This window comes from Triturus cristatus, chromosome 1_1 (assembly GCF_964204655.1).
Source record: "Triturus cristatus chromosome 1_1, aTriCri1.1, whole genome shotgun sequence".
In the NCBI taxonomy this organism is placed as follows: Eukaryota; Metazoa; Chordata; class Amphibia; order Caudata; family Salamandridae; genus Triturus; species Triturus cristatus.
The window spans coordinates 727798576-727822904 of NC_140579.1; the positions used below are offsets into that span (position 1 = coordinate 727798576).

General features: G+C 48.6%; 1 long non-coding RNA gene across 1 annotated transcript in view; it reads left to right on the forward strand.

Annotated features, from left to right (window-relative positions):
- Nucleotides 1-24329, forward strand: part of LOC146870964 (uncharacterized) — a 370126-nt gene that overhangs the window by 46213 nt on the left and 299584 nt on the right. The gene's annotated exons all lie outside the window — the stretch shown is intronic.

Below are 24329 nucleotides of genomic sequence, written 5' to 3' on the forward strand. Positions count from 1 at the left end.
CTGTTTGGGTAGCGTAGGGGTAGTGCTGGGGGTAGTGTTTAGGGTTTAGGATAGTGCAGTGGTATTTGGGTAGTGTAGGGGTCATGCTGTGGGTAGTGTTTTAGGGTTTATGGTAGTGCAGTGATGTGTGGGTAGTGTTGGGGGTTGTGTTGGGGGTAGTGTTTAAGGGTTTAGGTTAGTGCAGTGGTGTTTGGGTAGTGTAGGGGGTTGTGTTGGGGTAGTGTTTAAGGGTTTATGGTAGTGCAGTGGTGTTTGGGTAGTGTAGAAGGTTGTGCTGGGGGTAGTTTTTTAAGGTTTAGGGTAGTGCAGTGGTGTTTGTGTGGTGTAGGGGGTTGTGCTGGGGCAAGTGTTTGGTTTAGGGTAGTGGAGTGGTGTTTGGGTAGTGTTGAGGGTAGTGTTGGGGTAGTGTTTCAGGGTTTAGGGTAGTGCAGTGGTGTTTGTTTAGTGTAGGGGGTCGTGCTGGGGGTAGTGTTTTATGGTTTAGGGTAGTGCAGTGGTTTTTGTGTAGTGTAGGGGGTAGTGTTTTAGGGTTTAGGTTAGTACAATGGTGTTTGTGTAGTGTAGGGGGTCATGTTTTAGGGTTTAGGGTAGTGCAGTGGTGTTTGGTTATTGTAGGGGGTTATGCTGGGGGTAGTGTTTTTGGGTTTAGGGTAATGCAGTTGTTTTTGGGTAGGGAAGGGGGTCGTGCTGGGGTAGTGTTTTAGGATATAGGGTAGTGCAGTAGTGTTTGGGTAGTGTAGGGGGTGGAGCTGGGGGTAGTGTTTAGGGTTTAGGGTAGTGCAGTGGTGTTTGTGTAGTGTAGGGAGTAATGCTGGGGGTAGTGTTTTAGGGTTTAGGGTAGTGCAGTGATGTGTGGTTAGTGTTGGGGGTTGTGTTGGGAGTACTGTTTAAGGGTTCACGGTAGTGCAGTGGTGTTTGGGTAGTGTAGGGGGTTGTAGTGCTTAAGGGTTTAGGGTAGTGCAGTGGTGTTTGTGTAGTATAGAAGGTTGTGCTGGGGGTAGTTTATTAGGGTTTAGAGTAGTGCAGTGGTGTTTGTGTGGTGTAGGGGGTTGTGCTGGGGTAAGTGTTTTATGGTTTAGGGTAGTGGAGTGGTGTTTGTGTAGTGTTGAGGGTAGTGTTGGGGGTAGTGTTTTAGGGTTTAGGGTAGTGCAGTGGTGTTTGGGTAGTATAGGGGGCCATGTTTTAGGGTTTAGGGTAGTGCAGTAGTGTTTGGTTATTGTAGGGGGTCGTGCTGGGGGTAGTGTTTTTGGGTTTAGTGTAATGCAGTTGTTTTTGGTTAGGGAAGGGGGTCGTGCTGGGGGTAGTGTTTTAGGGTTTAGGGTAGTGCAGTGGTGTTTGTGTAGTGTAGGCGGTCTTGCTGGGGATAATGTTTTAGGGTTTAGGGTAGTGCAGTGGTGTTTGAGTAGTGTAGGGGGTCGTGCTAGGGGTAGTGTTTTCGGGTTTAGGGCAGTGCAGTACAGTGGTTTTTGGCTAGTGTAGGGGGTCGTGCTGGGGGTAGTGTTTTAGGGTTTAGGGTAGTGCCGTGGTGTTTGTGTAGTGTGTGAGGTCATGCTGGAGGTAGATTTAGGGTTTAGTGAAGTGCAATGATGTTTGGGTAGTGTAGGGAGTCATGATGGCGGTTGTGTTTTAGGGTTTAGGGTAGTGTAGTGGTGATTGATAGTGTAGGGGGCTGTTCTCGGGGTAGTGTTTTTTTAGGGCTTATTGTAATGCAGTGGTGTTTGGGTAGTGTTGGGGTAGTGCTGGGGCAATGTTTTAGGTTTTAGGGTAGTGCAGTGGTGTTTGTGTAGTGAAAGGGGTCGTGCTGGGGTAGTGTTTTAGGGTTTAGGGTAGTGCAGTGGTATTTGTGTAGTGTAGGGGGTTGTGCTGGGGGTAGATTTGTGGTTTAGGGTAGTGCAGTGGTGCTTGGGTAGAGTAGGGAGTCGTGCTGGTGGTAGTGTTTTAGTGTTTAGGGTAGTGCAGTGATGTTTGGATAGTGTAGGGGGTCATGCTGGGGGTTGTGTTTTAGGGTTAAGGGTAGTGCAGTGGTGTTTGTGTAGTGTAAGGGTCATGTTTAAGGTTATAAGGTAGTACAGTAGTGTTTGGGTAGTGGAGGGGGTCATGCTGGGGTTAATGTTTTGGGGTTTAGGGTAGTGCAGTGGTGTTTGGGTAGTGTAGCGGTTTGTGCTGGGGTAGTGTTTTAGGGTTTAGGGTAGTGCAGTGGTGTTTGGGTAGTGTAGCGGTTTGTGCTGGGGTAGGGTGTTAGGGTTTAGGGTAGTGCAGTGGTGTTTGTGTTGTGTAGGGGATAGTGTTTTAGGGTTTAGGGTAGTGCAGTGGTGTTTTTGAAGTGAGGGGGTCATGCTGGGGGTACTGCTTTAGGATTTAGGGTAGTGCAGTGGTGTTTGTGTAGTGTAGGGGGTCATGTTTTAGGATTTATGGTAGTGCAGTGTTGTTTGGGTAGTGTAGGGGGTCTTGCTAGGGGTTGTGTTTTTGGGTTTAGGGTAGTGGAGTGGTGTTTTGGTAGTGTTGAGGGTAGTGTTGGGGTAGTGTCTTAGGGTTTAGGGTAGTGCAGTGGTGTTTGTTTAGTGTAGGGGGTCGTGTTCGAGGTAGTGTTTTAGGGTTTAGGGTAGTGCAGTGGTGTTTGGGTAGTATAGGGGGTCGTGTTTTAGGGTTTAGGGTAGTGCAGTAGTGTTTGGTTATTGTAGGGGGTCGTGCTGGGGGTAGTGTTTTTGGGTTTAGTGTAATGCAGATATTTTTGGTTAGGGAAGGGGGTCGTGCTGGGGGTAGTGTTTTAGGGTTTAGGGTAGTGCAGTGTTGTTTGTGTAGTGTAGGCGGTCTTGCTGGGGATAATGTTTTAGGGTTTAGGGTAGTGCAGTGGTGTTTGAGTAGTGTAGGGGGTCGTGCTAGGGGTAGTGTTTTCGGGTTTAGGGCAGTGCAGTACAGTGGTTTTTAGGTATTGTAGGGGTCGTGCTGGGGGTCGTGTTTTAGGGTTTAGGGTAGTGCAGTTGTGTTTGGGTATTGAAGGGGTCGAGCTGGGGGTTGTGTTTTAGGGTTTAGTGTAGTGCAGTGGTGTTTGTGTAGTGTGTGAGGTCATGCTGGAGGTAGATTTAGGGTTTAGTGTAGTGCAATGATGTTTGGGTAGTGTAGGGAGTCATGCTGGCGGTAGTGTTTTAGGGTTTAGGGTAGTGTAGTGGTGATTGATAGTGTAGGGGGCTGTTCTCAGGGTAGTGTTTTTTAGGGCTTATTGTAATGCAGTGGTGTTTGGGTAGTGGTGGGGTATTGCTGGGGCAATGTTTTAGGTTTTAGGGTAGTGCAGTGGTGTTTGTGTAGTGTAGGCATTCGTGCTTGGGGTAGTGTTTCAGGGTTTAGGGAAGTGAAGTGGTGTTTGTGTAGTGTTGGGTGTTGTGTTTTAGGGTTTAGGGTAGTGCAGTGGTGTTTGGGTAGTGTAGGGGGTCGTGCTGAGGGTAGTGTTTTAGGGTTTAGAGTAGTGCAGTGGTGTTTTTGTAGTGTGGGAGGTCATGCTGGGGGTAGATTAAGGGTAGTACAGTGGTGTTTGTGTAGTCTAGGAGGTGGTGCTGGGGGTAGTGTTTTAGGGTTAAAGGCAGTGCAGTGGTGATTGTGTAGTGAAAGGGGTCGTGCTGGGGTAGTGTTTTAGGGTTTAGGGTAGTGCAGTGGTATTTGTGTAGTGTAGGGGGTTGTGCTGGGGGTAGATTTGTGGTTTAGGGTAGTGCTGTGGTGCTTGGGTAGAGTAGGGAGTCGTGCTGGTGGTAGTGTTTTAGTGTTTAGGGTAGTGCAGTGATGTTTGGATAGTGTAGGGGGTCATGCTGGGGGTTGTGTTTTAGGGTTAAGGGTAGTGCAGTGGTGTTTGTGTAGTGTAGGGGTCATGTTTAAGGTTATAAGGTAGTACAGTAGTGTTTGGGTAGTGTAGGGGATCATGCTGGGGTTAATGTTTTGGGGTTTAGGGTAGTGCAGTGGTGTTTGGATAGTGTAGGGGTTTGTGCTGGAGGTAGTGTTTTAGGGTTTAGGGTAGTACAGTGGTGTTTGGGTAGTGTAGCGGTTTGTGCTGGGGTAGGGTTTTAGGGTTTAGGGTAGTGCAGTGGTGTTTGTGTAGTGTAGGGGGTCAGGTTTTAAGGTTTATGGTAGTGCAGTGTTGTTTGGGTAGTGTAGGGGGTCTTGCTAGGGGTAGTGTTTTTGGGTTTAGGGTAGTGCAGTGGTGTTTGGGTTGTGAAGGGGGTCGTGCTGGGGGTACTGTTTTATGGTTTGGGTAGTACAGTGGTGTTTGTGTAGTGTAGGTGGTCGTGCTGGGGGTAGTGTTTTAGGGTTGAGGGTACTGCAGTGGTGTTTGTGTAGTGTAGGGGTTTGTGCTTGGGTTGTGTTTTAGGGTGTAGGGTAGTGCAGTGGTGTTTGGGTAGTGTAGAGGGTCTTGCTGGGGGTAGTGTTTTAGGGTTTAGGGTAGTGCAGTGGTGTTTGAGTAGTGTAGGGGGTCATGCTGGGGGTAGTGTTTTCAGGTTTAGGCAGTGCAGTGCAGTACAGTGGTGTTTGGGTAGTATAGGGGGTCGTGCTGTGGGTAGTGTTTTTGGGTTTAGGGCAGTGCAATGGTGTTTGTGTAGTGTAGGGGGTCATGCTGTGGGGAGTGTTTCAGGGTTTTTAATGTAGTGCAGAGTGGTGTTTGTGTAGTGTAATGGGTGTTGCTGGGGAAGTGTCTTAGGGTTTAGTGAAGAGCAGTGGTGTTCAAGTAGTGTAAGGGGTCGTGCTGGGGTTAGTGTTTTAGCGTTTAGGGTAGTGCAGTGGTGTTTGGGTAGTGTAGGGGTTCGTGCAGGGGGTACTGTTTTAGGGTTTTAGGGTAAAGCAGTGGTGTTTGTGTAGTGTGGAAGGTCATGCTGGGGGTGGATTTAGGGTTTAATGTAGTGCAGTGGTGTTTGGGTAGTGTTGAGGGTAGTGTTGGGGTAGTGTTTTAGGGTTTAGCGTAGTGCAGTGGTGTTTGTGTAGTATAGGGGGTAGTGTTTTAGGGTTTAGGGTAGTACAATGGTGTTTGTGTAGTGTAGGGGGTCGTGCTGGGGGTAGTGTTTTATTGTTTAGGGTAGTGCATTGGTGTTTGTGTAGTGTAGGGGTAGTGTTTTAGGGTTAAGGGTAGTACAATGGTGTTTGTGTAGTGTAGGGGGTCATGCTCGGGGTAGTGTTTTAGGGTTTATGGTAGTGCAGTGGTGTTTGGTTATTGTAGGGGGTTGTGCTTGGGTAGTGTTTTTGGGTTTAGGGTTATGCAGTTGTGTTTGGTAGGGAAGGGGGTCGTGCTGGGGGTAGTGTTTTAGGGTTTAGGGTAGTGCAGTGGTGTTTGTGTAGTGTAGGGGGTCAGGTTTTAAGGTTTATGGTAGTGCAGTGTTGTTTGGGTAGTGTAGGGGGTCTTGCTAGGGGTAGTGTTTTTGGGTTTATGGTAGTACAGTGGTGTTTGTGTAGTGTAGGCGGTCGTGCTGGGGGTAGTGTTTTAGGGTTGAGGGTACTGCAGTGGTGTTTGTGTAGTGTAGGGGTTTGTGCTTGGGTTGTGTTTTAGGGTGTAGGGTAGTGCAGTGGTGTTTGGGTAGTGTAGGGGGTCATGCTGGGGGTAGTGTTTTCAGGTTTAGGCAGTGCAGTGCAGTACAGTGGTGTTTGGGTAGTATAGGGGGTCGTGCTGTGGGTAGTGTTTTTGGGTTTAGGGCAGTGGTGTTTGTGTAGTGTAGGGGGTCATGCTGTGGGGAGTGTTTCAGGGTTTTTAATGTAGTGCAGAGTGGTGTTTGTGTAGTGTAATGGGTGTTGCTGGGGAAGTGTCTTAGGGTTTAGTGAAGAGCAGTGGTGTTCAGGTAGTGTAAGGGGTCGTGCTGGGGTTAGTGTTTTAGCGTTTAGGGTAGTGCAGTGGTGTTTGGGTAGTGTAGGGGTTCGTGCAGGGGGTACTGTTTTAGGGTTTTAGGGTAAAGCAGTGGTGTTTGTGTAGTGTGGAAGGTCATGCTGGGGTAGATTTAGGGTTTAATGTAGTGCAGTGGTGTTTGGGTAGTGTTGAGGGTAGTGTTGGGGTAGTGTTTTAGGGTTTCGGGTAGTGCAGTGGAGTTTGTGTAGTGTAGGGGGTAGTGTTTTAGGGTTTAGGGTAGTACAATGGTGTTTGTGTAGTGTAGGGGGTCGTGCTGGGGGTAGTGTTTTATTGTTTAGGGTAGTGCATTGGTGTTTGTGTAGTGTAGGGGTAGTGTTTTAGGGTTAAGGGTAGGACAATGGTGTTTGTGTAGTGTAGGAGGTCATGCTCGGGGTAGTGTTTTAGGGTTTATGGTAGTGCAGTGGTGTTTGGTTATTGTAGGGGGTTGTGCTTGGGTAGTGTTTTTGGGTTTAGGGTTATGCAGTTGTGTTTGGTAGGGAAGGGTGTCGTGCTGGGGGTAGTGTTTTAGGGTTTAGGGGAGTGCAGTGTTTTTTGTGTGGTGTAGGCGGTCTTGCTGGGGGTAGTGTTTTAGGGTTTAGGGTAGTGCAGTGGTGTTTGAGTAGTGTAGGGGGTGGTGCTGGGGGTAGTGTTTTCGGGTTTAGGGCAGTGCAGTACAGTGGTGTTTGGGTAGTGTAGGGGGTCGTGCTGGGGGTAGTGTTTTAGGGTTTAGGGCAGTGCAGTGGTGTTTGTGTAGTGTAGGGGGTCATGCTGCGGGGAGTATTTCAGGATTTATGATAGTGCAGTGGTGTTTGTGTAGTGTAATAGGTCTTGCTGGGGGAAGTGTCTTAGGGTTTAGTGAAGCGCAGTGGTGTTCCGGTAGTGTAAAGGGTCATGCTGGGGGTACTGTTTTAGGGTTTAGAGTAGCACAGTGGTGTTTGTGTAGTGTAGGGGGTCATGCTGAGGGTATATTTAGGGTTTACGGTAGTGCAGTGGTGTTTGGGTAGTGGTGGGGGTCGTGCTAGGGATAGTTTTAGGGTTTAGGGTCCCGCAGTGGTGTTTGTGTAGTGTAGGGGGTCGTGCTGGGGTTAGTGTTTTAGGATTTCTAGTAGTTCAGTGGTGTTTTGGGTAGTGCAGGGGGTCATGCTGTAGGTAGTGTTTTAGGGTTTGGGGTACTGCGGTGGTGTTTGGGTAATGTAGGGGTCATGCTGGGGGCAGTGTTTTAGGGTTTAGGGTACTGCAGTAGTGTAGTGCTGTGGTGTTTGGGTAGTGTAGCGGGTCACGCTGTGGGTAGTGTTTTCGGGCTTAGGGTAGTGAAGTGGTGTTTGTGTAGTGTAGGGGGTCGTGCTGAGGGTAGTGTTTTAGGGTTTATGTTAGTACTGTGGTGTTTGTGTAGTGTAGGGGGTCATGTTTTAGGGTATAGCGTAGTACAGTGGTTTTTGGGTAGTGTAGGGGGTCAAGCTGGGATTAGTGTTTTAGGGTTTAGGGTAGTGCAGTGGTGTTTGGGTAGTGTAGGGGGTCGTGCTGAGGGTAGTGTTTTAGGGTTTATGTTAGTACTGTGGTGTTTGTGTGGTATAGGGGGTCGTACTTGGGGTAGTGTTTTAGGGTTTAGGGTAGTGCAGTGGTGTTTTTGTAGTGTGGGAGGTCATGTTGGGGGTAGATTTGGGGTAGTACAGTGGTGTTTGTGTAGTCTAGGGGGTCGTGCTAGGGGTAGTGTTTTAGGGTTAAAGGCAGTGCAGTGGTGATTGTGTAGTGAAAGGGGTCGAGCTGGGGTAGTGTTTTAGGGTTTAGGGTAGTGCAGTGTTATTTGTGTAGTATAGGGGGTCATGCTGGGGTTAGTGTTTTAAGGTTTAGGGTAGTGCAGTGGTGTTTGGGTAGTGTAGGGATTTGTCCTAGGGGTTGTGTTTTAGGGTTTAGTGTAGTGCAGTGGTGTTTGTGTAGTGTGTGAGGTCATGCTGGAGGTAGATTTAGGGTTTAGTGTAGTGCAATGATGTTTGGGTAGTGTAGGGAGTCATGCTGGCGGTAGTGTTTTAGGGCTTAGGGTAGTGCAGTTGTGTTTGATAGTGTAGGGGGTTGTTCTTGGGGTAGTGTTTTAGGGCTTAGGGTAATGCAGTGGTGTTTGGGTAGTGTTGGGGTAGTGCTGGGGTAATGTTTTAGGGTTTAGGGTAGTGCAGTGGTGTTTGTTTAGTGTAGGCAGTCGTGCTGGGGGTAGTGTTTTAGGGTTTAGGGAAGTGAAGTGGTGTGTGTGTAGTGTTGGGTGGTGTGTTTTAGGGTTTAGGGTAGTGCAGTGGTGTTTGGGTAGTGCAGGGGGTCGTGCTGAGGGTAGTGTTTTAGGGTTTAAGGTAGTACAGTGGTGTTTGTGTGGTGTAGGGGGTTGTACTTGGGGTAGTGTTTTAGGGATTAGAGTAGTGCAGTGGTGTTTGTGTTTAGTGTGGGGAGTCATGCTGGGGTAGATTTAGGGTAGTACAGTGGTGTTTGTGTAGTCTAGGGGGTCGTGCTGGGGTAGTGTTTTAGGGTTTAAGGCAGTGCAGTGGTGTTTGTGGAGTGAAAGGGGTCGTGCTGGGGTAGTGTTTAGGGTTTAGGGTAGTGCAGTGGTGTTTGTGTAGTGTAGGGGGTTGTGCTGGGGGTAGATTTATGGTTTAGGTTAGTGCAGTGGTGCTTGGGTAGAGTAGGGAGTCGTGCTGGTGGTAGTGTTTTAGTGTTTAGGGTAGCACAGTGATGTTTGGATAGTGTAGGGGGTCATGCTGGGGGTTGTGTTTAATGGTTTAGTGTAGTGCAGTGGTGTTTGTGTAGTGTAGGGGTCATGTTTAAGGTTATAAGGTAGTGCAGTAGTGTTTGTGTAGTGTAGGGGGTCATGCTGGGGTTAATGTTTTGGGGTTTAGGGTAGTGCATTGGTGTTTGGATAGTGTAGGGGTTCGTGCTGGAGGTAGTGTTTTATGGTTTAGGGTAGTGCAGTGGTGTTTGTGTAGTGTAGGGGGTCATGTTTTAGGGTTTAGGGTAGTGCAGTGTTGTTTGGGTATTGTAGAGGGTCTTGCTAGGGGTAGTGTTTTTGGGTTTAGGGTAGTGCAGTGGTTTTTAGGTTGTGAAGGGGGTCGTGCTGGGGGTACTGTTTTATGGTTTAGGGTAGTACAGTGGTGTTTGTGTAGTGTAGGCGGTCGCGCTGGGAGTAGTGTTTTAGGGTTTAGGGTACTGCAGTGGTGTTTGTGTAGTGTAGGGGTTTGTGCTGGGGTTGTGTTTTAGGGTGGAGGGTAGTGCAGTGGTGTTTGGGTAGTGTAGGGGGTCGTGCTGGGGGTAGTTTTTGAGGGTTTAAGGTAGTGCAGTGGTGTTTGTGTAGTGTAGAGGGTCTTGCTGGGGTTAGTGTTTTAGGGTATAGGGCGGTGCAGTGGTGTTTGAGTAGTGTAGGGGGTTATGCTGGGGTTAGTGTTTTCGGGTTTAGGGCAGTGCAGTACAGTGGTGTTTGGGTAGTGTAGGGGGTCATGCTGTGGGTAGTGTTTTTGGGTTTAGGGCAGTGCAGTGGTGTTTGTGTAGTGTAGGGGGTCATGCTGTGGGGAGTGTTTCAGGGTTTATGGCAGTGCAGTGGTGTTTGTGTAGTGTAATGGGTGTTTTGCGAGGGGAAGTGTCTTAGGGTTTAGTGAAGAGCAGTGGTGTTCGGGTAGTGAAACGGGTCGTGCTGGGGGTAGTGTTTTAGGGTTTAGGGTAGTACAGTGGTTTTTGGGTAGTGTAGGGGTTCGTGCAGGGGTACTGTTTTAGGGTTTAGTGTAAAGCAGTGGTGTTTGTGTAGTGTAGAAGGTCATGCTTGGGGTAGATTTAGGGTTTAATGTAGTGCAGTGGTGTTTGGGTAGTGTTGAGAGTAGTGGTGGGGTAGTGTTTTAGGGTTTAGGGTAGTGCAGTGGTGTTTGTGTACTGTAGGGGGTAGTGTTTTAGGGTTTAGGGTATTACAATGGTGTTTGTGTAGTGTAGGGGGTCATGCTCGGGGTAGTGTTTTAGGGTTTAGGGTAGTGCAGTCGTGTTTGGTTATTATAGGGGGTCGTACTTTGGGTAGTGTTTTTGGGTTTAGGGTAATGTAGTTGTGTTTGTGTAGGGAAGGGGGTTGTGCTGGGGTAGTGTTTTAGGGTTTAGGGTAGTGCAGTGGTCTTTGTGTAGTGTAGGCGGTCTTGCTGGGGATAGTGTTTTAGGGTTTAGGGTAGTGCAGTTGTGTTTGAGTAGTGTAGGGGGTCGTGCTGGGGTAGTGTTTTCAGGTTTAGGGCAGTGCAGTACAGTGGTGTTTGGGTAGTGTAGGGGGTTGTTCTGGGGGTAGTGTTTTAGGGCTTATGGTAATGCAGTGGTGTTTGGGTAGTGTTGGGGTAGTGCTGGGGTAATGTTTTAGGGTTTAGGGTAGTGCAGTGGTGTTTGTGTAGTGTAGGCAGTCGTGCTGGGGGTAGTGTTTTAGGGTTTAGGGAAGTGAAGTGGTGTGTGTGTAGTGTTGGTGTTGTGTTTTAGGGTTTAGGGTAGTGCAGTGGTGTTTGGGTAGTGCAGGGGGTCGTGCTGAGGGTAGTGTTTTAGGGTTTAAGGTAGTACAGTGGTTTTTGTGTGGTGTAGGGGATTGTGCTTGGGGTAGTGTTTTAGGGTTTAGGGTAGTGCAGTGGTGTTTGTGTAGTGTGGGGAGTCATGCTGGGGTAGATTTAGGGTATTACAGTGGTGTTTGTGTAGTCTAGGGGGTCGTGCTGGGGTAGTGTTTTAGGGTTTAAGGCAGTGCAGTGGTGTTTGTGGAGTGAAAGGGGTCGTGCTGCGGTAGTGTTTTAGGGTTTAGGGTAGTGCAGTGGTGTTTGTGTAGTGTAGGGGGTTGTGCTGGGGGTAGATTTATGGTTTAGGTTAGTGCAGTGGTGCTTGGGTAGAGTAGGGAGTCGTGCTGGTGGTAGTGTTTTAGTGTTTAGGGTAGTGCAGTGATGTTTGGATAGTGTAGGGGGTCATGCTGGGGGTTGTGTTTAATGGTTTAGTGTAGTGCAGTGGTGTTTGTGTAGTGCAGGGGGTCATGTTTAAGGTTATAAGGTAGTGCAGTAGTGTTTGGGTAGTGTAGGGGGTCATGCTGGGGGTAGTGGTTTATGGTTTAGGGTAGTGCAGTGGTGTTTGTGTAGTGTGGGAGGTCATGCTGGGGGTAGATTTAGGGTTTAGTGTAGTGCAGTGGTGTTTGTGTTGTATAGGGGATAGTGTTTTAGAGTAGTGCAGTGGTGTTTTTGAAGTGAGGGGGTCATGCTGGGGGTACTGCTTTAGGGTTTAGGGTAGTGCAGTGGTGTTTGTGTAGTGTAGGGGGTCATGTTTTACGGTTTAGGGTAGTGCAGTGTTGTTTGGGTATTGTAGGGGGTCATGCTAGGGGTAGTGTTTTTGGGTTTAGGGTAGTGCAGTGGTGTTTGGGTTGTGAATGGGGTCGTGCTGGGGTACTGTTTTATGGTTTAGGGTAGTACAGTGGTGTTTGTGTAGTGTAGGCGGTCGCGCTGGGGGTAGTGTTTTAGGGTTTAGGGTACTGCAGTGGGGTTTGTGTAGTGTAGGGGTTTGTGCTGGGGTTGTGTTTTAGGGTGTAGGGTAGTGCAGTGGTGTTGGGTAGTGTAGGGGGTCGTGCTGGGGGTAGTTTTTTAGGGTTTAAGGTAGTACAGTGGTGTTTGTGTAGTGTAGAGGGTCATGCTGGGGGTAGTGTTTTCGGGTTTAGGGCAGTGCAGTACAGTGGTGTTTGGGTAGTGTAGGGGGTCGTGCTGTGGGTAGTGTTTTTGGGTTTAGGGCAGTGTAGGGGGTCATGCTGTGGGGAGTGTTTCAGGGTGTATGGTAGTGCAGTGGTGTTTGTGTAGTGTAATGGGTGTTGCTGGGGGAAGTCTCTTAGGGTTTAGTGAAGAGCAGTGGTGTTTGGGTAGTGTTGAGAGTAGTGGTGGGGTAGTGTTTTAGGGTTTAGGGTAGTGCAGTGGTGTTTGTGTACTGTAGGGGGTAGTGTTTTAGGGTTTAGGGTATTACAATGGTGTTTGTGTAGTGTAGGGGGTCATGCTCGGGGTAGTGTTTTAGGGTTTAGGGTAGTGCAGTCGTGCTTGGTTATTATAGGGGGTCGTACTTTGGGTAGTGTTTTTGGGTTTAGGGTAATGTAGTTGTGTTTGTGTAGGGAAGGGGGTTGTGCTGAGGTAGTGTTTTAGGGTTTAGGGTAGTGCAGTGGTCTTTGTGTAGTGTAGGCGGTCTTGCTGGGGATAGTGTTTTAGGGTTTAGGGTAGTGCAGTTGTGTTTGAGTAGTGTAGGGGGTCGTGCTGGGGTAGTGTTTTCAGGTTTAGGGCAGTGCAGTACAGTGGTGTTTGGGTAGTGTAGGGGGTTGTTCTGGGGGTAGTGTTTTAGGGCTTATGGTAATGCAGTGGTGTTTGGGTAGTGTTGGGGTAGTGCTGGGGTAATGTTTTAGGGTTTAGGGTAGTGCAGTGGTGTTTGTTTAGTGTAGGCAGTCGTGCTGGGGGTAGTGTTTTAGGGTTTAGGGAAGTGAAGTGGTGTGTGTGTAGTGTTGGTGTTGTGTTTTAGGGTTTAGGGTAGTGCAGTGGTGTTTGGGTAGTGCAGGGGGTCGTGCTGAGGGTAGGGTTTAAGGTAGTACAGTGGTTTTTGTGTGGTGTACGGGATTGTGCTTGGGGTAGTGTTTTAGGGTTTAGGGTAGTGCAGTGGTGTTTGTGTAGTGTGGGGAGTCATGCTGGGGTAGATTTAGGGTATTACAGTGGTGTTTGTGTAGTCTAGGGGGTCGTGCTGGGGTAGTGTTTTAGGGTTTAAGGCAGTGCAGTGGTGTCTGTGGAGTGAAAGGGGTCGTGCTGCGGTAGTGTTTTAGGGTTTAGGGTAGTGCAGTGGTGTTTGTGTAGTGTATGGGGTTGTGCTGGGGGTAGATTTATGGTTTAGGTTAGTGCAGTGGTGCTTGGGTAGAGTAGGGAGTCGTGCTGGTGGTAGTGTTTTAGTGTTTAGGGTAGTGCAGTGATGTTTGGATAGTGTAGGGGGTCATGCTGGGGGTTGTGTTTAATGGTTTAGTGTAGTGCAGTGGTGTTTGTGTAGTGTAGGGGGTCATGTTTAAGGTTATAAGGTAGTGCAGTAGTGTTTGGGTAGTGTAGGAGGTCATGCTGGGGTTAATGTTTTAGGGTTTAGGGTAGTGCAGTGGTGTTTGGATAGTGTAGGGGTTCATGCTGGGGGTAGTGGTTTATGGTTTAGGGTAGTGCAGTGGTGTTTGTGTAGTGTGGGAGGTCATGCTGGGGGTAGATTTAGGGTTTAGTGTAGTGCAGTGGTGTTTGTGTAGTGTAGGGGGTCATGTTTAAGGTTATAAGGTAGTGCAGTAGTGTTTGGGTAGTGTAAGGAGTCGTGCTGCGGGTAGTGTTTTAGGGTTTCGGGTAGTGCAGTGGTGTTTGGGTAGTGTAGGGGTTTGTGCTGGGGTAGTGTTTTAGGGTTTAGGGTAGTGCAGTGGTGTTTGTGTTGTGTAGGGGATAGTGTTTTAGAGTAGTGCAGTGGTGTTTTTGAAGTGAGGGGGTCATGCTGGGGGTACTGCTTTAGGGTTTAGGGTAGTGCAGGGGTGTTTGTGTAGTGTAGGGGGTCATGTTTTACGGTTTAGGGTAGTGCAGTGTTGTTTGGGTATTGTAGGGGGTCATGCTAGGGGTAGTGTTTTTGGGTTTAGGGTAGTGCAGTGGTGTTTGGGTTGTGAAGGGGGTCGTGCTGGGGTACTGTTTTATGGTTTAGGGTAGTACAGTGGTGTTTGTGTAGTGTAGGCGGTCGCGCTGGGGGTAGTGTTTTAGGGTTTAGGGTACTGCAGTGGGGTTTGTGTAGTGTAGGGGTTTGTGCTGGGGTTGTGTTTTAGGGTGTAGGGTAGTGCAGTGGTGTTTGGGTAGTGTAGGGGGTCGTGCTGGGGGTAGTTTTTTAGGGTTTAAGGTAGTACAGTGGTGTTTGTGTAGTGTAGAGGGTCATGCTGGGGGTAGTGTTTTCGGGTTTAGGGCAGTGCAGTACAGTGGTGTTTGGGTAGTGTAGGGGGTCGTGCTGTGGGTAGTGTTTTTGGGTTTAGGGCAGTGCAGTGGTGTTTGTGTAGTGTAGGGGGTCATGCTGTGGGGAGTGTTTCAGGGTGTATGGTAGTGCAGTGGTGTTTGTGTAGTGTAATGGGTGTTGCTGGGGGAAGTCTCTTAGGGTTTAGTGAAGAGCAGTGGTGTTCGGGTAGTGTAATGATTGTGCTGGGGGTAGTGTTTTAGGGTTTAGGGTAGTGCAGTGGTTTTTGGGTAGTGTAGGGGTTCGTGCAGGGGTACTGTTTTAGGGTTTAGGGTAAAGCAGTGGTGTTTGTGTAGTGTGGAAGGTCATTCTTGGGGTAGATTTAGGGTTTAATGTAGTGCAGTGGTGTTTGGGTAGTGTAGGGGGTCATGCTGGGGGTAGTGTTTTATGGTTTAGGGTAGTGCCTTTGTGTTTCTGTAGTGTAGGGGGTAGTGTTTTAGGGTTTAGGGTAGTACAATGGTGTTTGTGTAGTGTAGATGATCATGCTCGGGGTAGTGTTTTAGGATTTAGGGTAGTGCAGTCGTGTTTGGTTATTATAGGGGGTCGTGCTTTGGGTAGTGTTTTTGGGTTTAGGGTAATGTAGTTGTGTTTGTGTAGGGAAGGGGGTCGTGCTGGGGTAGTGTTTTAGGGTTTAGGGTAGTGCAGTTGTGTTTAGTTATTATAGGGGGTCGTGCTTTGGGTAGGGTTTTTGGGTTTAGGGTAATGTGGTTGTGTTTGTGTAGTGTAGGCGGTCTTGCTGGGGATAGTGTTTTAGGGTTTAGGGTAGTGCAGTTGTGTTTGAGTAGTGTAGGGGGTTGTGCTGGGTGTAGTGTTTTCAGGTTTAGGGCAGTAAAGTGGTGTTTGGGTAGTGTAGGGGGTCGTGCTGGGCGTAGTGTTTTAGGGTTTAGGGCAGTGCAGTGGTGTTTGTGTAGTGTAGGGGGTCATGCTGCGGGAGTATTTCAGGGTTTATGGTAGTGCAGTGGTGTTTGTGTAGTGTAATAGGTCTTGCTGGGGGAAGTGTCTTAGGGTTTAGTGAAGCGCAGTGGTGTTCCAGTAGTGTAAAGGGTCATGCTGGGGGTACTGTTTTAGGGTTTAGAGTAGCACAGTGGTGTTTGTGTAGTGTAGGGGGTCATGCTGAGGGTATATTTAGGGTTTAGTGTAGAGCAGTGTTGTTTGGGTAGTGTAGGGGGTCGTGCTGGGGATAGTTTTAGGGTTTAGGGTAGCACAGTGGTGTTTGTGTAGTGCAGGGGGTCGTGCTGGGGGTAGTGTTTTAGGGTTTCTAGTAGTGTGGTGGTGTTTGGGTAATGTAGAGGTCATGCTGCGGGCAGTGTTTTAGGGTTTAGGGTACTGCAGTAGGGTAGTGCAGTGGTGTTTGGGTAGTGTAGTGGGTCACGCTGTGGGTAGTGTTTTCGGGCTCAGGGTAGTGCAGTGGTGTTTGGGTAGTGTAGGGGGTCACGCTGGGGTTAGTGTTTTAGAGTTTAGTGTAGTGCAGTGGTGTTTGATAGTGTAGGGGGTTGTTCTGGGGGAAGTGTTTTAGGGCTTAGGGTAATACATTGGTGTTTGGGAAGTGTTGGGGTAGTGCTGGGGTAATGTTTTAGGATTTAGGGTAGTGCAGTAGTGTTTGTGTAGTGTAGGCAGTCGTGCTGTGGGTAGTGTTTTAGGGTTTAGGGAAGTGAAGTGGTGTTTGTATAATTTTGGGTGTTGTGTTTTAGGGTTTAGGGTAGTGCAGTGGTTTTTGGGTAGTGTAGGGGGTCGTGCTGAGGGTAGTGTTTTAGGGTTTAGGGTAGTACAGTGGTGTTTGTGTGGTGTAGGGGGTCGTGCTTGGGGTAGTGTTTTAGGGTTTTGGTTAGTGCAGTGGTGTTTGTGTTGTGTGGGGGGTCATGCTGGGGGTAGATTTAGGGTAGTACAGTGATGTTTGTGTAGTCTAGGGGGGCGTGCTGGGGGTAGTGTTTTAGGGTTTATGGCAGTGCAGTGGTGTTTGTGTAGTGAAAGGGCTCTTGCTGGGATTGTGTTTTAGGGTTTAGAGTAGTGCAGTGGTGTTTGTGTAGTGAAGGGGGTTGTGCTGGGGGTAGATTTATGGTTTAGGGTAGTGCAGTAGTGCTTGGGTAGAGTAGGGAGTCGTGCTGGTGGTAGTGTTTTAGTGTTTAGGGTAGTGCAGTGGTGTTTGTGTAGTGTGGGAGGTCATCCTGGGGGTAGATTTATGGTTTAATGTAGTGCAGTGGTTTTTGGGTAGTGTAGGGAGTCATGCTGCGGGTAGTGTTTTAGGGTTTAGGGTAGTGCAGTGGTGTTTGGGTAGTGTAGGGGGTCGTGCTGGGGTAGTGTTTTAGGGTTTAGGGTAGTACAGTGGTGTTTGTGTTGTGTAGGGGATAGTGTTTTAGGGTTTAGGGTAGTGCAGTGATGATTTTGAAGTGAGGGGGTCGTGCTGGGGGTAGTGTTTTAGGGTATAGGTTAGTGCAATGGTGTTTGGGTAGTATAGGGGTTCATGCAGGGGGTACTGTTTTAGGGTTAAGGGTAAAGCAGTGGTGTTTGTGTAATGTGGAAGGTCATGCTGGGGGTAGATTTAGGGTTTAATGTAGTGCAGTGGTGGTAGGGTAGTCTAGGGATTCGTGCTGGGGTAGTGGTTTAGGGTTTAGGGTAGTGCAGTGGTGTTTGACTAGTATAGGGGGTCTTACAGTGGATAGTGTTTTAGGGTTTAGGGTAGTGCAGTTGTGTTTTGTAGTGTAGGGGGTCGTGTTGGGGTACTGTTTTAGGGTTTAGGGTAGTGCAGTGGTGTTTGTGTAGTGTATGGGGTCGTGTTTTAGGGTTTAGGGTAGTGTAGTGGTGTTTGGTTCGTGCTGGGGTAGGGCTTTAGGGTTTATGGTAGTGCAGTGGTGTTTGGGTAGTGTAGGGGGTCGTGCTGGGGTAGTGTTATAGAGTTTATGGCAAGGCAGTGTTATCTGTGTAGTGTAGGGGTTCAAGCTGGGGGTAGTGTTTGAGGGTTTAGGGTAGGTCAGTGGTGTTTGGGTATTTTAGGGGGCCACACTGGGGGTAGGGTTTTAGGGTTTAGGGTAGTGCAGTGGTGTTTGGGTAGTGTAGGGGATCACGCTGGGGGTAGTGTTTTAGGGTTTAGAGTAGTGCAGTGGTATTTGTGTAGTGTAGGGGTCCCGCTAGGGGTAGTTATTTAGGGTTTAAGGTAGTGCAGTGGTGTTTGTGTAGTGTAGTTGGATGTGCTGGGGTATTGTTTTAGGGTTTAGGGTAGTGCAGTGGTGTTTGTGTAGTGTAGGGTGTCATATTGGGGGTAGATTTAGGGTTTAGGATAGTGGAGTGGTATTTGGGTAGTGTAGGGGGTCGTGCTGACAGTAGAGCTTTTGGGGTTAGAGCAGTGCAGTGGTGTTTGGGTAGTGTAGGTGTATAGTGCTGGGGGTAGTTTTTTAGATAAGTACAGAGGTGTTTGTTTAGTGTAGGGGGTCATGATGGGGTTAGTGGTTTAGGGTAGTGCAGTGGTGTTTGTGTACTGTAGGAGGTCGTATTTTAGGGTTTAGGGTAGAGCAGTGGGGTTTGGGTAGTGGAGGAGGTCGTGCTGGGGGTAATGGTTTAGGGTTTAGGGTAGTGCAGTGGTGTTTGAGTAGTGTAGGGGTTGTGCTGGGATAGTGTTTTAGGGTTTAGGGTAGTGCAGTGGTGTTTGTGTGGTGTAGGGGATTGTGTTGGGGTACGTGTTTTATGGTTTAGGATAGTGGACTGGTGTTTGGGTAGTATAGGGGGTTGTGCTGAGGGTAGTGTTTTAGGGTTTAGGGTAGTGCAGTGGTGTTTGTGTGGTGTAGGGGGTCATGCTAGGGTAAGTGTTTTAGGATTTAGTGGAGTGCAGCGGTGTTTGGAAAGTGTAGGGGGTCATGCTAGGGGTAGTGTTTAAGGGTTTATGGTAGTGCAGTGGTGTTTGTGTAGGGTAGGGGGACTTGATGGGGGTAGTGTTTTAGGGTGTAGGGTAGCGCAGTGATGTTTGTGTAGTATAGGGGGTTGTGCTGGAGGTAGATGAAGGGTTTAGGGTAGTGCAGTGGTGTTTGGTTAGTATAGGGGTTTGTGCTAGGGGTAATGTTTTAGGGTTTAGGGTAGTGCAGTGGTGTTTGTGGAATGGAGGGGGTCATGCTGGGGTAGTGTTTTAAGCTTTAGGGTAGTGCAGTGGTGTTTGTGTAGTGTAGGGGGTAGTGGTTTAGGGTTTAGGGTAGTGCCATGGTGTTTTTGTAGTGTAGAGGGTCGTGCTGGAGGTAGTGTTTTAGGTTTTTAGGGAAGCGAAGTGGTGTTTGTGTAGTGTTGGGTGTTGTTTTTTAGGGTTTAGGGTAGTGCAGTGTTTTTTGGGTAGTGTAGGGGGTCGTGCTGAGGGTAGTGTTTTAGGGTTTAGGTTAGTGCAGTGGTGTTTGTGTTGTGTGGGGGGTCATGCTGGGGTTAGATTTAGGGTAGTACAGTGGTGTTTCTGTAGTCTAGGGGGTCGTGCTGGGGGTAGTGTTTTAGGGTTTAAGGCAGTGCAGTGGTGTTTGTGTAGTGAAAGGGCTCGTGCTGGGATTGTGTTTTAGGGTTTAGAGTAGTGCAGTGGTGTTTGTGTAGTGAAGGGAGTTGTGCTGGTGGTAGATTTACGGTTTAGGGTAGTGCAGTAGTGCTTGGGTAGAGTAGGGAGACGTGCTGGTGGTAGTGTTTTAGTTTTTAGGGTAGTGCAGTGGTGTTTGTGTAGTGTGGGAGGTCATGCTGGGGGTAGATTTAGGGTTTAATGTAGTGCAGTGGTGTTTGGGTAGTGTGGGGAGTCATGCTGTGGGTAGTGTTTTAGGGTTTAGGGTAGTGCAGTGGTGTTTGGGTAGTGTAGGGGGTCGTGCTGGGGTAGTGTTTTAGGGTTTAGGGTAGTGCAGTGGTGTTTGTGTTGTGTAGGGGATAGTGTTTTAGGGTTTAGGGTAGTGCAGTGATGATTTTGAAGTGAGGGGGCCGTGCTGGGGGTAGTGTTTTAGGGTTTAGGGTAGGCCTGGGCTAAAATTTTGTTCCGTTCGCGGAAATTGCGATAATTTGACATTTTCGCGTTCCGCGGAAAGCGCGAAAATGTCAAAATTTCCGTATTCCGCAGCTTAGCGATAATTTGGTTCTTGCTCACGCTGTAAAATAATACATTCTCGCGCGCGCGCGATCGCCTTACCTGAATCCCTGCGTTCGCCGACAAGTTTTCTTGATCCGGTCGCGTTCTCCATGAGATGTTGTATTGTTTTTGGCCATTTGCGCTGTCTCGCGACAGTTCACGCCCGCAGTGACGTCATGCGTCGCGCGATCACGTCTTTCTTCTCGCGATCATGCACCGCGAGACAAATGAAAACAAGATGGGCGCGCCCGCAAGCAACCACATGGGTAAGTTGGCGAGCCGCAACCATGCAGAAAATCTCGCGAACATGCGGGAACAAAACTTCTGTATCTTCGCGATATTTCCGCGTGTTTGCGATAATTTTTAACATTTTCGCGATAATTTGCGAAAGTGGATTTCGTAAATTCCGCCCACCCCTAGTTTAGGGTAGTGCAATGGTGTTTGGGTAGTATAGGGGTTCATGCAGGGGGGACTGTTTTAGGGTTTAGGGTAAAGCAGTGGTGTTTGTGTAATGAGGAAGGTCATGCTGGGGGTAGATTTAGGGTTTAATGTGGTGCAGTGGTGTTTGGGTAGTGTAGGGATTCGTGCTGGGGTAGTGGTTTAGGGTTTAGGGTAGTGCAGTGGTGTTTGGTAGTGTAGGGGGTCGTGCTGGGGTAGTGTTTTAGGGTTTAGGGTATTGCAGTGGTGTTTGACTAGTATAGGGGGTCTTACAGTGGATAGTGTTTTAGGGTTTAGGATAGTGCAGTTGTGTTTTGTTGTGTAGGGGGTCATGTTGGGGTACTGTTTTAGTGTTTAGGGTAGTGCAGTGGTGTTTGTGTAGTGTATGGGGTCGTGTTTTAGGGTTTATGGTAGTGCAGTGGTGTTTGGGTAGTGTAGGGGGTCGTGCTAGGGGTAGTGTTTTAGGGTTTAGAGTAGTGCAGTGGTATTTGTGTAGTGTAGGGGTCCCGCTAGGGGTAGTTGTTTAGGGTTTAAGGTAGTGCCCTGGTGTTTGTGTAGTGTAGTTGGATGTGCTGGGGTATTGTTTTAGGGTTTAGGGTAGTGTAGTGGTGTTTGTGTAGTGTAGGGTGTCATATTGGGGGTAGATTTAGGGTTTAGGATAGTGGAGTGGTATTTGGGTAGTGTAGGGGGTCGTGCTGGCAGTAGAGCTTTTGGGGTTAGAGCAGTGCAGTGGTGTTTGGGTAGTGTAGGTGGATAGTGCTGGGGGTAGTTTTTTAGGGAAGTACAGAGGTGTTTGTTTAGTGTAGGGGGTCATGCTGGGGTTAGTGGTTTAGGGTAGTGCAGTGGTGTTTGTGTACTGTAGGGGGTCGTGTTTTAGGGTTTAGGGTAGAGCAGTGGAGTTTGGGTAGTGGAGGAGGTCGTGCTGGGGGTAATGATTTCGGGTTTAGGGTAGTGCAGTGGTGTTTGTGTGGTGTAGGAGGTCATGCTAGGGTAAGTGTTTTAGGATTTGGGGTAGTGCAGTGGTATTTGGGAAGTGTAGGGGGTCATGCTAGGGGTAGTGTTTAAGGGTTTATGGTAGTGCAGTGGTGTTTGTGTAGGGTAGGGGGACTTGATGGGGGTTGTGTTTTAGGGTGTAGGGTAGCGCAGTGATGTTTGTGTAGTATAGGGGGTTGTGCTGGAGGTAGATGAAGGGTTTAGGGTAGTGCAGTGGTGTTTGGTTAGTATAGGGGTTTGTGCTAGGGGTAATGTTTTAGGGTATAGGGTAGTGCAGTGGTGTTTGTGGAGTGGAGGGGGTCATGCTGGGGTAGTGTTTTAAGCTTTAGGGTAGTGCAGTGGTGTTTGTGTAGTATAGGGGGTAGTGTTTTAGGGTTTACGGTAGTGCCGTGGTGTTTTTGTAGTGTAGAGGGTCGTGCTGGAGATAGTGTTTTAGGGTTTTAGGGAAGTGAAGTGGTGTTTGTGTAGTGTTGGGTATTGTGTTTTAGGGTTTAGGGTAGTGCAGTGGTGTTTGGGTGGTGTAGGGGGTAGTGCTGAGGGTAGTGTTTTAGGGTTTAGGGTAGTACAGTGGTGTTTGTGTGGTGTAGCGGGTCATGCTTGGGGAAGTGTTTTAGGGTTTAGGGTAGTGCAGTGGTGTTTGATAGTGTAGGGGATTGTTCCGGGGTAGTGTTTTAGGGCTTAGGGTAATGCAGTGGTGTTTGGGTAGTGTTGGGGTAGTGCTGGGGTAATGTTTTAGGGTTTAGGGTAGTGCAGTGGTGTTTGTGTAGTGTAGGCGGTCGTGCTGGGGGTAGTGTTTTAGGGTTTAGGGTAGTGCAGTGAAGTTTGGGTAGTGTAGGGGGTCATGCTGAGGGTAGTGTTTTAGGGTTTAGGGTAGTACAGTGGTGTTTGTGTGGTGTAGGGGGTCGTTCTTGGGGTAGTGTTTTTGGGTTTAGGGTAGTGCAGTGGTGTTTGTGTAGTGTGGGGGGTTATGCTGGGGGTTGATTTAGGGTAGTACAGTGGTGTTAGTGTAGTCTAGGGGGTCGTGCTTGGGGTAGTGTTTTAGGGTTTAAGGCAGTGCAGTGTTTTTTGTGTAGTGAAAGGGGTCATGCTAGGGTAGTGTTTTAGGGTTTAGGGTAGTGCAGTGGTGTTTGTGTAGTGTAGGGTGTCATATTGGGGGTAGATTTAGGGTTAAGGATAGTCGAGTGGTATTTGGGTAGTGTAGGGGGTCGTGCTGCAAGTAGGGTTTTTGGGGTTAGAGCAGTGCAGTGGTGTTTGGGTAGTGTAGGTGGATCGTGCTGGGGTAGTTTTTTAGGGAAGTACAGGGGTGTTTGTTTAGTGTAGGGGGTCATGCTGGGGGTAGTGTTTTAGGGTTTAGGGTAGTGCAGTGGTGTTTGTGTACTGTAGGGGGTCGTGTTTTAGGGTTTAGGGTAGTGCAGTGGTGTTTGGGTAGTGGAGGGGGTCATGCTGCGGGGAGTGTTTTAGGGTTTAGGGTAGTGTAGTGGTGTTTGGGTAGTGTAGGTTTTGTGCTGGGGGTAGTGTTTTAGGGTTTAGGGTAGTGCAGTGGTGTTTGTGTGGTGTAGGGGGTTGTGTTGGGGTAAGTGTTTTATGGTTTTGGGTAGTGGAGTGGTGTTTGGGTAGTATAGGGGGTTGTGCTGAGGGTAGTGTTTTAGGGTTTAGAGTAGTGCAGTGGTGTTTGTGTGGTGTAGGGGGTTGTGTTGGGGTAAGTGTTCTATGGTTTTGGGTAGTGGAGTGGTGTTTGGGTAGTATAGGGGGTCGTGCTGGGGTAAGTGTTTTATGGTTTAGGGTAGTGCAGTGGTGTTTGGGAAGTGTGGGGGGTCAGGCTAGGGGTAGTGTTTAAGGGTTTATGGTATTGCAGTGGTGTTTGTGTAGGGTAGGGGGTCTTGCTGGGGGTAGTGTTTTAGGGTGTAGGGTAGCACAGTGATGTTTGTGTAGTGTAGAGGGTTGTGCTGGAGGTAGATGAAGGGTTTAGGGTAGTGCAGTGGTGTTTGGTTAGTATAGGGGTTTGTGCTAGGGGTAATGTTTTAGTGTGTAGGGTAGTGCAGTGGTGTTTGTGGAGTGGAGGAGGTCATGCTGGGGTAGTGTTTTAAGCTTTAGGGTTGTGCAGTGGTGTTTGTGTAGTGTAGGGGGGTAGTGGTTTAGGGTAGTGCCGTGGTGTTTTTGTAGTGGAGAGGGTTGTGCTGGGGGTAGTGTTTTAGGGTTTAGGGAAGTGAAGTGGTGTTTGTGTAGTGTTGGGTCTTGTGTTTTAGGGTTTAGGGTAGTGCAGTGGTGTTTGGGTAGTGTAGGGGGTCGTGCTGAGGGTAGTGATTTAGGGTTTAGGGTAGTACAGTGGTGTTTGTGTTGTGTAGGGGGTCATGCTTGAGGAAGTGTTTTAGGGTTTTGGGTAGTGCAGTGGTGGTTGATAGTGTAGGGGGTTGTTCTGGGGTAGTGTTTTAGGGCTTTGGGTAATGCAGTGGTGTTTGGGTAGTGTTGGGGTGGTGCTGGGGTAATGTTTTAGGGTTTAGGGTAGTGCAGTGGTGTTTGTGTAGTGTAGGCAGTCGTGCTGGGGGTAGTGTTTTAGGGTTTAGGGAAGTGAAGTGGTGTTTGGGTAGTGTAGGGGTCGTGCTGAGGGTAGTGTTTTAGGGTTTAGGGTAGTACAGTGGTGTTTGTGTGGTGTAGGGGGTCGTGCTTGGGGTAGTGTTTTTGGGTTTAGTGTAGTACAGTGGTGTTTGCGTAGTGTGGGGGGTCATGCTGGGGGTAGATTTAGGGTAGTACAGTGGTGTTTGTGTAGTCTAGGGGGTCGTGCTGGGGGTAGATTTATGGTTTAGGGTAGTGCAGTGGTGTATGGGTAGAGTAGGGAGTCGTGCTGGTGGTAGTGTTTTAGTGTTTAGGGTAGTGCAGTGATGTTTGGATAGTGTAGGGGGTCATGCTGGGGGTATTGTTTAATGGTTTAGGGTAGTGCAGTGGTGTTTGTGTAGTGTAGTGGGTCATGTTTACTGTTATAAGGTAGTGCAGTAGTGTTTGGGTAGTGTAGGAGGTCATGCTGGGGTTAATGTTTTGGGGTTTAGGGTACTGCAGTGGTGTTTGGATAGTGTAGGGGTTCATGCTGGGGGTAGTTTTAGGGTTTAATGTTGTGCAGTGGTGTTTTGGTAATGTAGGGAGTCTAGTTGGGGGTAGTGCTTTAGGGTTTAGGGTACTGCAGTGGTGTTTATGTTGTGTAGGGGATAGTGTTTTAGGGTTTAGGGTAGTGCAGTGATGTTTTTGAAGTTAGGGGGTCGTGCTGGGGGTAGTGTTTTAGGGTTTAGGGTAGTGCAGTGGTGTTTGGGATGTATAGGGGTTCATGCAGGGGGTACTGTTTTAGGGTTTAGGGTAAAGCAGTGGTGTTTGTGTAGTGTGAAAGGTCATGCTGGGGGTAGATTTAGGGTTTAATGTAGTGCAGTGGTATTTGGGTAATGTAGGGAGTCGAGTTGGGGGTAGTGCTTTAGGGTTTAGGGTAGTGCAGTGGTGATTGGTAGTATAGGGGGTCGTGCTGTGGGTAGTGTTTTAGGGTTTAGGGTATTGCAATGGTGTTTGACTAGAAATAGGGGGTCTTGCAGTGGATAGTGTTTTAGGGTTTAGGGTAGTGCAGTTGTGTTTGTGTAGTGTAGGGGGTTGTGTTGGGGTACTGTTTTAGGGTTTAGAGTAGTGCAGTGGTGTTTGTGTTGTGCTGGGGGTAGTGTTTTAGGGTTTAGGGTAGAGCAGTTGTGTTTGTGTAGTGTAGGGGGTCATGTTGGGGTACTGTTTTAGGGTTTAGGGTAGTGCAGTGGTGTTTGTGTAGTGTAGAGGGTAGTGTTTTAGGGTTTGGAGTAGTGCAGTGGTGTTTGTGTAGTGTAGGGGGTCGTGATGGAGCTAGTGTTTTAGGGTTTAGGATAGTGCAGTGGTGTTTGGGTCATGCTGGGGTAGTGTTTTAGGGTTTAGGGTAGTGAAGTGATGTTTGACTTGTGTAGGGGGTCGTGCTGG